The sequence below is a fragment of the Choloepus didactylus genome, chromosome 14 (genome assembly GCF_015220235.1).
Source record: "Choloepus didactylus isolate mChoDid1 chromosome 14, mChoDid1.pri, whole genome shotgun sequence".
NCBI classification, from domain to species: domain Eukaryota; kingdom Metazoa; phylum Chordata; class Mammalia; order Pilosa; family Megalonychidae; genus Choloepus; species Choloepus didactylus.
The window spans coordinates 25,155,644-25,168,004 of NC_051320.1; the positions used below are offsets into that span (position 1 = coordinate 25,155,644).

A 12,361-nucleotide genomic window follows, 5' to 3' on the forward strand; every position below is an offset into this window, starting at 1 on the left:
CCTGGGAAGGCACTTGGCTGGCATCTGCTCCAAAGTTCTGGTTTCAAAATGGCTTTCTCCCAGGAAGTTCCTCTCTAGCAAGCTTGCTGCTCTTGAAAACGTCACTCACAGCTGCACTGAGTTCCTTTTCTTTGAGTCAGCTCATTTATATGGCTCCACTGATCAAGGCCCACCCTGAATGGGTGGGGCCATGCCTCCATGGGAATATCTCATCAGAGTCATCACCCACAGCTGGGTGGGGCACATTCCAAGCAAATCTAATCAGCACCAAACCTTCTGCCCCACAAGATAATGGTGTTTGGGGGACACAATACATTCAAACTGGCACAGATGCCTGTACTCTTGTCTTTCTATGACTCCATCAACTTTTGCTACCCAGTTAGTTTCCTAGGGCTGCCATAACAAATTCCACAAACTGGGTGGCTTAAAACAATAGAACTTTATTTTCTCACAGTTGTAGAGGCCAGAAGTTTGAAAATCAAGGTGTTGGCAGGGCCATAGAATCCTTCCTTTTCTCTTCCAGTTTCCGGTGGCTCCTAGCTTTCTTTGGACAGCTTGTGGCTGTCCGCCAGTCTCTGCCTCTGCCTTCCCATGGTCTTTCCCTCTGTACATGTCTGTGTCTTTTCCTCCTTTCTTATGATACCAGCCATTGGATTTAAGATCTTCCTAAATCCAGGATGATGTCGTCTAGAGATCCTTAATGTGATACATCTGTAAAGACACTGTTTCACGTAAGGTCAGACTCACAGGTATCAGAGGTTAGTACTTGGACATTCTTTTGCAGGGAACACAATTCAACCCTCCATACAGAAGCCAGGTCCAGTCTTAGTCCAGTGAATAGCCCCTATTAAGCAGAAGAAATATATATAATTGTAGATGGTGAATTTGCACATACTAATGGGCATGGTCTTTTCCAATTATCCTAGAAACTGAAGATAGAACTTCAGAGTAAGTAACTTGAATACGTGGAATCTGTTAAAGGCCCTGTCTGTCTTCCCTCTCCAAGTCTCTTCTCTTATTTATTTGGAGTCATTTCCTTTTCCCAGGCAACTGATTATGCTTCTACACATTTTCTCCAAGCAAATCACAATTCTCCTAGTGACACTGTTTATGGCACCAGCTGCCAAGTTTGTGACAGGCTACATAATGTTAACTCTTGCACTTTATTTGATTTGAGCCTTGGTTTTTCAGATTGTGTTCTCTCTGCACCACTGATGGAATCAATTAAAAAGTAAAAAAGTGACTCCCTCTCCCAATAAATGTATTGAGGATTAAAAAATATACTTTTGAATTTTAATGTACTTCTGTATTATATTGCCTGCATTTGTTTACATTTACGAGTCAGTGAAAAAGAATTTTTCTTACAGAGTTCAAATTATTCTATAGCCCTTTAATGTGTAGTAAAAAATGCAAAGATGTCAGAAATAGGAAACTGGCCTTTTTTGTTGTTGAATGAATTGTTGCTGAAAGAAATAGGAAATATATGTTAAAATAAACAAGCAAAATTATTTGTGACCAGGCATCTGTTAAAGGAATATGCTTCCCTAAATGCAGTGAAAGGCCTGGTAATTTTACTTATCTGAAAAATCAATCGTTTTTAAAATTAAGGAAACATGGGCTGAGAATATGAGAGACATGAAACTCTTTATATTTCATGTGCACTGGGTATCAGTTTTCCTTTGTGCTCCTGTCTGAGTCACAGTTCAGGAAGTTGGTCGCCTTAGCCATTTAGTGATTTTGCACAGACACAGGTTAATTTAATTTAAAAAATATATATTGGATATTTGGTTTAAATTACGAGACTCACATTCGTATTTCACTGACCTTGGAGAATTTGTGTAGATACTTTAAGATTCCAAAGTGACATCCATTCATTTTTTTTTTTTTAAAGCTTAATGGAACAAAATTTGAAGTCTTAATTATTTCTGAAGGTAAAAATAAAAAATTTCCAACTGATTTTATGAAGTCAGTGTTATAATTTGAATTAGTTTAAAATTAACAAGAGTTTTCCTTAACTACCTCTCTAGATATATAATCAATAACTATCTCTTTACCTAAACCAAAAAATTTGATCAATGAGGTGTTAGATTTGTGACAATGGAGATGTAGCCAACAATCAATAGGACATTATAACTGTATACACTGATTTGAAGAGTTTTGCTTGGACCTTAAAATTATGTCTATAAAAATATAGTTTAATATTATCTATTAATGGCTTTCTGTTTATATTTAAATATCTTTTCATTATAAAATAAAACACCAACATAGAAAATCACTCAAATTAAATAAACGGATTGACTAATTATTATGAGAACAACTCTCAGGTCAAAATTAGACATTTTCCATGCAACCTAGCAACCTCTTCAGTGTGCCCTGTCCCAATTACAACCTCTGCCTCCCCACATATGCATCATCTATCCTTTTATATTAATAATTTATATTATGTTAATCATTTACATTCATCTTGCATTTTAAAAAGATCTCTGTCACCCAACTATATATCCTTAGATACTATAGTTAATCTTGCCCACTTTTTAAAATTAGATATCTTTAAGTCTCTTTTAATCTGTAGGTCCTGCCCCCATCTCTTGCATTTTATTACAATTTATCTTTTAAAGAATCCAGGTCTTTTGATCTGTAGAGTTGTTCACAGTCTAGATTTTGCTAACTTCGTATGCTTGGTGCAGTTCCAAATGTTCTTCAGTCCTTTATATTTCCTGAAAACTGGCAGCTGGATCCAGAAACTGGGCAGATCTCCTCTTTAGCAAGGCTATGGGAGGCCCATTATACCTGCTTCTTGCTCATTTTATCATCTTAGCAGTCATTGATGCGTAATGCCAATTTCCACTTAGTCATTTGGTATTTCAAGGTGAGGATATTCTGTAATTTCTTTTTTTTTTTTTTTTTTTTTCAGCTAACCAAATGGTTTACTTAACACAAATGACGCATAACCTTATTTATGTTTGTCATATATATTTTTCCCCTCTGTCTATTAATATCCTTTATTGTACCCATACCGAATCTCTTTAGTACTGAACCTTTCTCCAAGTCTCTCTGTCCTTTCTTTGTTTCTCTGTCTGTAGGGCTCCCTTTAGTATCTCCAGTAGGGCCGGTCTCTTGTTAGCAAATTCTCTCAGCATTTGTTTGTCTGTGAAAAATTTAAGCTCTCCCTCAAATTTGAAGGAGAGCTTTGCTGGATAAAGTATTCTTGGTTGGAAATTTTTCTCACTCAGAATTGTAAATATATCATGCCACTGCCTTCTTGCCTCCATAGTGGCTGCTGAGTAGTCACTACTTAGTCTTATGCTGCTTCCTTTGTATGTGGTGAATTGCTTTTCTCTTGCTGCTTTCAGAACTTGCTCCTTCTCTTCTGTGTTTGACAGTGTGATCAGAATATGTCTCAGAGTGGGTTTATTTGGATTGATTCTATTTGGAGTTCGCTGAGCATTTATGATTTGTGTATTTATGTTGTTTAGAAGATTTGGGAGGTTTTCCCCAACAATTTCTTTGAATACTCTTCCTAGACCTTTACCCTTTTCTTCCCCTTCTGGAACACCAATGAGTCTTATATTAGGACGTTTTATATTATCTATCATATCCCTGAGGTCCGTTTTGATTTTTTCAATTTTTTCCCCCATTCTTTCTTTTATGCTTTCATTTTCCATTCTGTCATCTTCCAGGTCACTGATTCGTTGTTCAACTTCCTCTAGTCTTGTACTATGAGTGTCCAGAATCTTTTTAATTTAGTCAACAGTTTCTTTAATTTCCATAAGATCATCTATTTTTTTATTTAGTCTTGCAATGTCTTCTTTATGCTCTTCTAAGGTCTTCTTGATATCCTTTGTATTCTGTACTATGGTCTCATTGTTCATCTTTAGCTCTTTGAGTAGCTGCTCCAGGTGCTGTGTCTCTTCTGATGTTTTGATTTGGGTGCTTGGGCTTGGGTTATCCATATCGTCTGTTTTTTTCATATGCTTTATAATTTTCTGTTGTTTTTGGCCTCGTGGCATTTGCTGAACTTGATAGGGTTCTTTTAGGATGTGTAGACCAGTTGAAGTCCTTATCTCTAATTTATCAGATCTACAGCTTCGTGGAGTACACTTTCTCTAACTAACCAGCAGGTGGCGTCCACGAGCCACCTGTTCTCCACAAGCCAGTTCTCCTCTGCTTTGCCTTTGTGGTGAGTGGGGGAGTGAGTCTTGTGGGGTCCAATTGGTGTACCAAGCTTGCGTGTGTAGTTGGTGTTGCTCGCCCTTTATATGGGGCGTGTTTCTGGGCAGTCAGGGAGGGGGGGTGGCTCTAACAATCAAATCTCCCTGGTGATCCTGGAGTTTTAAAGGTGCTGCAATAGTCTAATCCTTCAGTTCAGTCCTGCCACAGTTTGTCTCTGCCACTGACCCACAAGTCCTTGGTATTGGTGTATGGCTCCTGAGACTTGTAAGTGGGTCCCTCTTCCAGGCCGTGCACCCCCTGGTCCTCTGTTGAGGGATGACTGTGCTATGTCACAGGTGAGTGCCGTCCCCCCAGGGCGGTTCTGGGCTGCTGGGCTGTGTAGGGAGGCTCCCAGTCTGCTGAAATGATGGCTGAATGGGGCTTTGTTAATTCACACTGCTCCACCTTCCTAACTCTGGGACAATCAGCTGAGGTTGCAGGGAAGGATAATGTCCACGCCCAGTTTTATGGAGTGTGCCTGGTATTTGAAGCGCTTCCGTCACACTGGGTTGTGTGGGGCAGCTCTGGGCTATGGGGCTGGCGATGGGCAGGAGTGTTTCCTGTCCACCAGGATGATGGCTGTGAGCGGACACCCCCCTTTTCTTGGGAAGTTGTGGTGTTTAGTGAAATTTCTCAGCCACTGGATTATTGCCTTTTGTCTCAGAGCTCTCTTAGTTCTGCTCTTGTCTTGACCTGCCCAAATTGCAAGTCTTTGAAGCTTTCTGTATTGGGGTTCTTAGAGTAATTGTTTTACAAAAAGAAAAAAGGATTAAAAAAAAAAAAGGGCCCTCCTTAGAGATCTAATGGGTTATTGAAATGCTAAGAGACAAAGCAATTAGGGCCATTAAGGAAAGTTCTGCAGGGCAGAGAGATCAGCTTTTCTTCGGGATTTGCATATGAGCCTGAGGGCCTGAGCTGTGCCCTTCCCCTTTCTATGTTCACCAGAACTCCAAAAATCCTCCGCTTTTATTTTGGAGTTTTTCGTGCTGTTTTTTTCTATGTCTGTCTCCTCTCTGCTGGGCTGGCTGCTCTCCGATTCTCTGGTGTCTGGTCTCAGTCTATCTCTGGTTGGAGTTTGGATCAGTAGAATGAGTTTCCGATAAGGGCTGCCACTGCAGTTCTCCCTTCTCCTTCCTGGAGCTGACAGCCCCTCCTCCCACGGGACTGAGCCTGGCAGGGAGGGGCGCGGGTCCCCTGGCCGCAAAAACTTACAGATTTCGCTGATCTCAGCAGTTCCACGTTTTCATGAGTGTTGTATGAAGTATGCCCAAAGTCAGATTGCTCTGTGGTGTCCAGTCCACGCAGTTCCTGGCTTTCTACTTACTTTTCCTGGAGGAGTAACTAAAACATACAGCTCACCAGTCCGCCATCTTGCCCCGCCCCTCTGTAATTTCTTTTTTATTTACTAATTGGAATATTTTTGTTATAAGACATTTCCCCTCATTGTATTCCCCAGTATACAATTCTTTTAGGAAAGACGGGACATTTACTTGAGTTATTTATTTACCAGGTTTCAGGATAATGAATAGGTTCCTTATCGTCCTTTGAAGAAAACCAATTCTTTATTTAAAGTTGTTTGATAGATTTCAGCCTGTGACAATTATTATTATTATTAAAGCTCATATTGCCCCATCTTTGGCCAGTAAGAGTTCTTCAAGTTGGTTCCTGAGTCCTTTTGCCTTGGCCCTGGTAATCTGATAGTTTCCTTGCTATTAGGTAGTACAAGATATTCCAGACACATGTTTACATATCTTGCCCCAGATTTGTAATCAGCTATTTTTCTGATAATCCCTTGTTTCTTTTAGTGAGAAATGGTATTTGAATACCACAACTTAACTTGAAGGATGGGGGAAGTAAAAAGAAGAAGCTGTCAAGTAGATGGGGGGGGAGGTCTGGTAAGGTCATAGATCTGTAAGTAACTTGGCAAGGCAGGAGGAAGGAACACCAGTAGACGGACAGCATGATGGAGATATTCACGTTTACAAAATAAAAATACTGCACTTTACATTTATATAACTCTTTGAAGTTGTCATTTGTCTTTCACATTCGTTATCTCACATGGAACACAACTCTGTGGTGCCATTTTCTATATATTATAGATGAGGAAACTCAGGTTCAGAAAGAAACTTGTGACTTTCCAGGATCTCCCTGGTGACATATTGCAGTTTAGGCACATTAAAACATTTTATAAATAATGAATTACTACCATTTTTTTCTACATAACAGTGAAAAATATTAATCATTGATATGGTCTATTAAATATTGAACACATCAGAAAATATGAGTAGTACAATGAATAGTTATAGGTTAAATAGATTTTTCTAAAGCCAAGTAGCCAATAATATATATCTCAATCTATTCTAGAATCCAGTGCAATTAAAAATCAATAATACTAGCCAGCCATTCTTCCAGCTACCACCCTCTCATCCTGTCGTCTCTGTTATCCAACATCCACTGGTAAGACACCACTCAAACATGGAGATTGTCATCACTGGCTTTGCCCCTCTCACCCTTTATCATGAGAGTGAAGGGAAGGAAAGAATAAAAATGCTCTTTTTGCAACTGAATAATCACTTTTCAGAAAATACAAAGGAGCTTTTAAATCATTAAATACCACATGCCTTAATAATTTAAAATATGAAATTTAACTTTCTTAGTAATGAGCATTAGTCTCATAAAAGCTCTTGTCCTTTTTCTTTCTTTTAAGATAAGTTTATAAGGTTAAGGACATTACCACCAAAGGATATATTTAGCTGAACATGAAAAAATTGGAAGAAAATTCTTTTTATTTTAATGTACAAGTTTGTTATGTGCTTGGGGAGTGAGTATTATTTGTCCCTTCTGAGTAATATTTGGCTTCTGATCAAGCCTTAGGTTGCTGATGCCAGGTATAGACTCAACCCGCAAACCACTGGAAATTAAAGGTAGAGGGAACCATATCATCTTATCTTAAAATGTCATTGTCTTTTGATCCATATTAATGCTTAAACAGTCAGACTTCTTCTGTACTGGATAAAGGTGTCATTTTCAGAGAGAGGTGTTCTGCGCTGGTGCTATATTTGTTCATAAAACTGTGAGCAAATTTCCAGAGAAAATGTTTGACTTAATCTGAAAAGACACTGGGCTAATTAAACAGGAACAGCCTCTGTTCATATCTGGTCTGAAAAGAAGCATAACTGTTAATTTACTGACTAAATCAATGCTTTGAAAAACTTCTGAGCTTTCTAAAAATTCTTGAGTTTCTAAAATATCACATACAGGTGTCAATTGGAAATAGACCACTGCACATTCTTTTAGACATTAAAGATGGTTTCTGCCCATAGAATTCATCAGAGTTTAGAAAACTGAATTTCAGTCTCTCCATCATCTGTCATAATGTAATTGGAAAATACAACATATACCCATCATGTTAGCAGATATATTACAGGAAATTATAGTTTAAAAATTAGGAAGTGACACATAATGTTGATATCCTCTATATCTGAAAATACTGTACACTTTTCAATGCATGGTGCCTTTCTATGTAATACTTGCAGTTTCATATAGTTGTTCTTTCACATCTGGGCCCTTGCACACGTATTCCTTTTGCCTGGTATGAGTCCTCCTCCTTATCCAGTTCCTTCATTTAAAATTGGCAAAGTGTTTAGGACTAAGCTTAAAAATAAATTTCTCAAGTTTTATTCCCTCCACTTCATCATCCCCATCATCATATGCATCCAGTGCCTACATATGTTCTTAGGATCTGCGTGTTCTCAGCGCAAGCTTTTTAAATGAATGAGAAGTAGGTTCCTGTTAAGGGTTGAATTGTTTTCCCCCAAAAGAAACATTCAAGTCCCTACCCCCAACCCCCAGTCCCATGAATATGATCTTATTTGGAAATAGGATCTTTGAAGGTGAAAAGAATGGGGTTAGTTAAAAGGAGACCACTCTGGCTTAGGGTGATCCCTAATCCAGTATGACTGATATCCAAGGGGAGAATTGGACACCTTCAGACAGACAGTGGTGGGGAGCGAGGAGGCCCACTGATGTGGATTGAAGCCCAAAGACACTGAGGCAATTAACTTCTATTGTTCTAAGCCCTCCAGTTTGTGGTACTTTGTTATGGCAGCCCTGTCTTTCCTTCTATCTTTTCCCATTGCTCCTTGGGCTTTTCCGTATCAAACAACTTTTACTCTTTTTTTTCTTACAACTGTTCATTTATTTCCTCATGGTAAACTGTTTTTGGCAGGGGTTAGTTCTTTTTCACCTCTACGTCCCAAAACCTAGCATGGTATTTAGCACACAATAGGTGCTGAGTACAAACTTGTGGAATAAATAATGGCTGGAGTTTTATGGGCCACTTGGGTTCAGAAATGCCCTGGCCACTTGTATGGAGCTCCCATCCTTCTGTGGGTTCCAATTACCTCAGGTATCTCTTAAGAAGGTTCTCTGCATTTTGGGGTTACTCTCTAGTTCATTTGAAAAGAGGTGGCAAGAAAGATCATTCTGGTGGAAGCAGGGTGCTCTAGGAACATACTTCGAAGGAAATTAGTACCAGAGATCTTGATTGTGAACACAAATTACCTTTATATGCAAGTGTAAGTCAGTATGCATTTTGCTTAAGGAGTCATAAGAGATTACTAAAAAATATTAATTGAGTAAAACAAGAGAGGCTGCATGGTGTAGTTAAAAATGGCAATGAATTATGGAGATTGTGAGTCTATCCTAATTCTGCCTCTGGGATATTCCATATCACTGAGAATGTTTCCTTAACTGTTAAATAACTGGGGCATAGACAAGCACCATTATCTCTGACAGTCGTGATTCCATGTCATATGGTAAGCAGTAATCTCATCAGCCTCTTTTCTTTCCCTCTCTGTGTTTATAATGTATTTTCTAATTCACATTTAAAACATTTTTATCTCAACTGTAGTAATATTAAGAATTCATGATAAGTGAAACCACATTTCAGGAAGTGTCTTTTCTTTCCTTCCTTCTTTTTTCTTTTTTTAAGGCATAGTTTCCATGCGATCTCCCCTTTCTCTCCCTCACACACCCCTGCCTTCTCTGTATTCCTTTCCCCTTGTTGTTTTTCAAGGGAAATTCCATATGGATGTGTTCTGGTTTGCTAATGCTGCCATTATGCAAAATACCAGAAATGGATTGGCTTTTATAAAGGGGGTTTATTCGGTTACAAATTTACAGTTGGAGCACCATGAAAATGTCCAAATTAAGGCATCAACACACGTATACCTTCACTGGAGAAAGGCCTATGGCATCCAGAAAACCTCTGTTAGCTGGGAAAACGTGGCTGGCATCTGCTGATACCAGGTTGTGTTCCAGTTCCTCTCTTAGCTCCTGTGCATTCTTCAAGACATTGCTCTTGGGGCATTTTGTCCTCTCTTAGCTTCTCTAGAGCAAACTCTGGGCTAACATCTCCAAAGCGTCAGCAAAAGACTGCTTTCAGCAGCCGTCTCCAAAATGTCTCTCTCCGCTGCTCTCCAAAATGTCACTCTCAGCTGCTCTGAGCTCCTTCTGTCTGTGATCTCTTTTATAGGACTCCAGTGATTTAATTAAGACCCACCCTGAATGGGTGGGGTTACACCTCCATGGAAATTATCCAGTCAAATGTCTTGCCCACAGTTGATTGAGTCACATCTCCATGGAAACACTCAATCAGTAGGTTCCAACCTAATCAGCACTAATACGTCTGCCCCCACAAGTTTGCGTTAAAGAACATGGCGTTTTGGGAGACATAATATATCCAAACCAGCACATGGGTATTTCCGATCCATTTCCAGGTGATTATCAAAATATTATGTTGTTAGAATGAATTGGTACTTAAAACGTTGATTAAAAAAAATTCTTTAAGAAAAGAATGATTGTAATCCATAGCTTTGTGTATTCAAAGTTATTTTATTTCATTTGTACCCCCAGTTGGGGAAGGAGGGAAGGTCAGTATTTCAATAGTCCCATGTTGGAAATGGAAAACCTGAGACAGATACTGAGTCAAGTCTCTTGATTGAGGCCTCTCTTCTGACCCTAAGAATCAAACATTCCGATGTCTCGTTCTTGGCTTTCTCAACTTGGCTTTCTGCCACATTTTTAATCCTCTCTGCACAGTGTTCATTTCCTCTGAATTCTCCTCTTTGAGTTTTTGTACTTCATGCTCTCCATTCACCATTACCACCCATGTCAGTGACTTATGATTGGCAGTGGCAGTCAAACTCTGGTCTATGTGGCCTTTGAAATAAATGATGTTTTGCGGATTTCTCCTTTTCTATGATGTCGATATGGTAAAGGACCTGCTGCTATGGGAAGAAGCAAGGCTGTCAAGAAGTCCAGCAGTGCGCACAGAGCTTTAGTAATACCCAATCATCAAGAAAACCTTCAGTTTTCACCAGGTCTTAGCGTAAGGCTATAAGCATGCAGCCGGATTAGAAGACCCATGACACTCCAGCTCTACATGCAGAGACAAATTGCCCTGTTTAGCGGGTGCCTCAAATTGGTCTTGGGCATCTCCACTTTTAGACTGAGATGCTCAGAGCCCAGCCAGAAGGCCTCAGAGGTGGCAGCTCCAAGGAGAAGACCTCTAACTCCAAGCAGTTTGCCACCTCATCCTCTTACCAACAATCCAGACAAAGAGGAAGGAATTATTAGCATCATGTTATTACTGATCACACAGAAGAGCCAAATTGGAAGAATCCACAGCACATCTTTTGGATTAGTTGTCCAAATGAGGGGAGCTAGTACAGCACGTTCAATTTTAAGAAGCAATTTATCTGACATAAGTTTCCAGACTTATCTGTGTTTTTTATTTAAATTACTCACAGATTGGGGGATTTATATGGATTTGATTTTTCCAAATAGTTCATGTTTTTGTTTTGTTTCACCGTCTTGTCTCTTATCTTATCCATTGAAAATCCCACAAGCTAGGAAACATTTGGAAACATTTAAACTACAGCATCTGAATTTTTTGCTGGTAGAAACCCTGATTGGGAAGAAAGATTATCACCTCTGTGATTTGACCTCTGAGTTCTAATTTTTTTGGAATACCAGCATTTTATTCCTAGCTTAATTTTTGTTTTGGAATGTGCGTCCTTTTCTTTCCTCAAAGAGCTTTGGTATATACATAGTAATATGTTTATCTAAAATGAATTTAGTATTTCATGTTTTTAAAATTTACATTTCAGAGAGGTAGAAGAGTGTAAGATTGGAATTCAGTCCCAATCCACTCAGCCACTACTTGCTGCAATTTCCTTATTTGTAAAATTGGCCCAAGGATGTCTTGCTCTCTAGTTGTACTGAAAAACCTATCAAATGAGATAATATATGTGATGGTCTTTGAAAAGTTAAAAAAAGCAAACAAAATTTTTTAGAAATGAATGTAAGCTCTACTCACATTTATCTCATTATCTTTTAAAACACATTATGGTGTCATAGAATTTATTTATTTTAACCTTTAAAACAGATATAATTTTATGATATCTTAGACTTTAATCCAAGTATCTCTGGCCACATAGGGTGAAAATATAACTTGTCCCCACTAGCAAGTTGTTTGACAGTTTTGACAATTTTAGATGAGTTTAGGATCTGTGTTTAATTTTATGTTTTAAATATCAACAATTTAAATCTCAGTGATTACTAACACTCAAGGAAGTGCCAGTAAAAAGCACAGATAATGGAGCATTTACTAATTACATACAAGTAAGGTGAAAAAGGCCATAGGCACTTGGAAAAACACAGGCTAATATTCTATTTTCTTTCCACAAAATATTTTAAGTCTATGTATTATGTATTCACACAAATTTACAGAATTCAGAATTCATGACTTTTTAATCAAATCTAATTTTAAGAACATATTTATAAAATCCATAACAGAAAATGTTATGCAGTTTATATAACGTTCTGTCCTAAGATTTAGTTAGTTATGTTAAGCTGTTACTCATTTACATGAGCTAAAATCCATTGAAAGATGTATTTTGGCTTGAACAAATTAATACCTCCTTCAAAGAGTAAGCAGTTGCCAACCCAAATAAACTGATAAACTTGCCAGTGTCAACTGAGATGGTTAGGAAATACTCAAGTTCGGAGGTTGTTCCTAGGTTTCACTGCTCTCCATTACTCTTCTTTCTCTCTCCTTCTTCTAACTTTTCTTTCAACCTCTCTT

The 12,361-nt window shown here is 38.5% G+C and overlaps 1 protein-coding gene across 7 annotated transcripts in view; it reads left to right on the top strand.

Annotated features, from left to right (window-relative positions):
• C14H8orf34 (chromosome 14 C8orf34 homolog) overlaps window positions 1-12,361 on the top strand; it is a 480,113-nt gene that overhangs the window by 429,820 nt on the left and 37,932 nt on the right. The gene's annotated exons all lie outside the window — the stretch shown is intronic.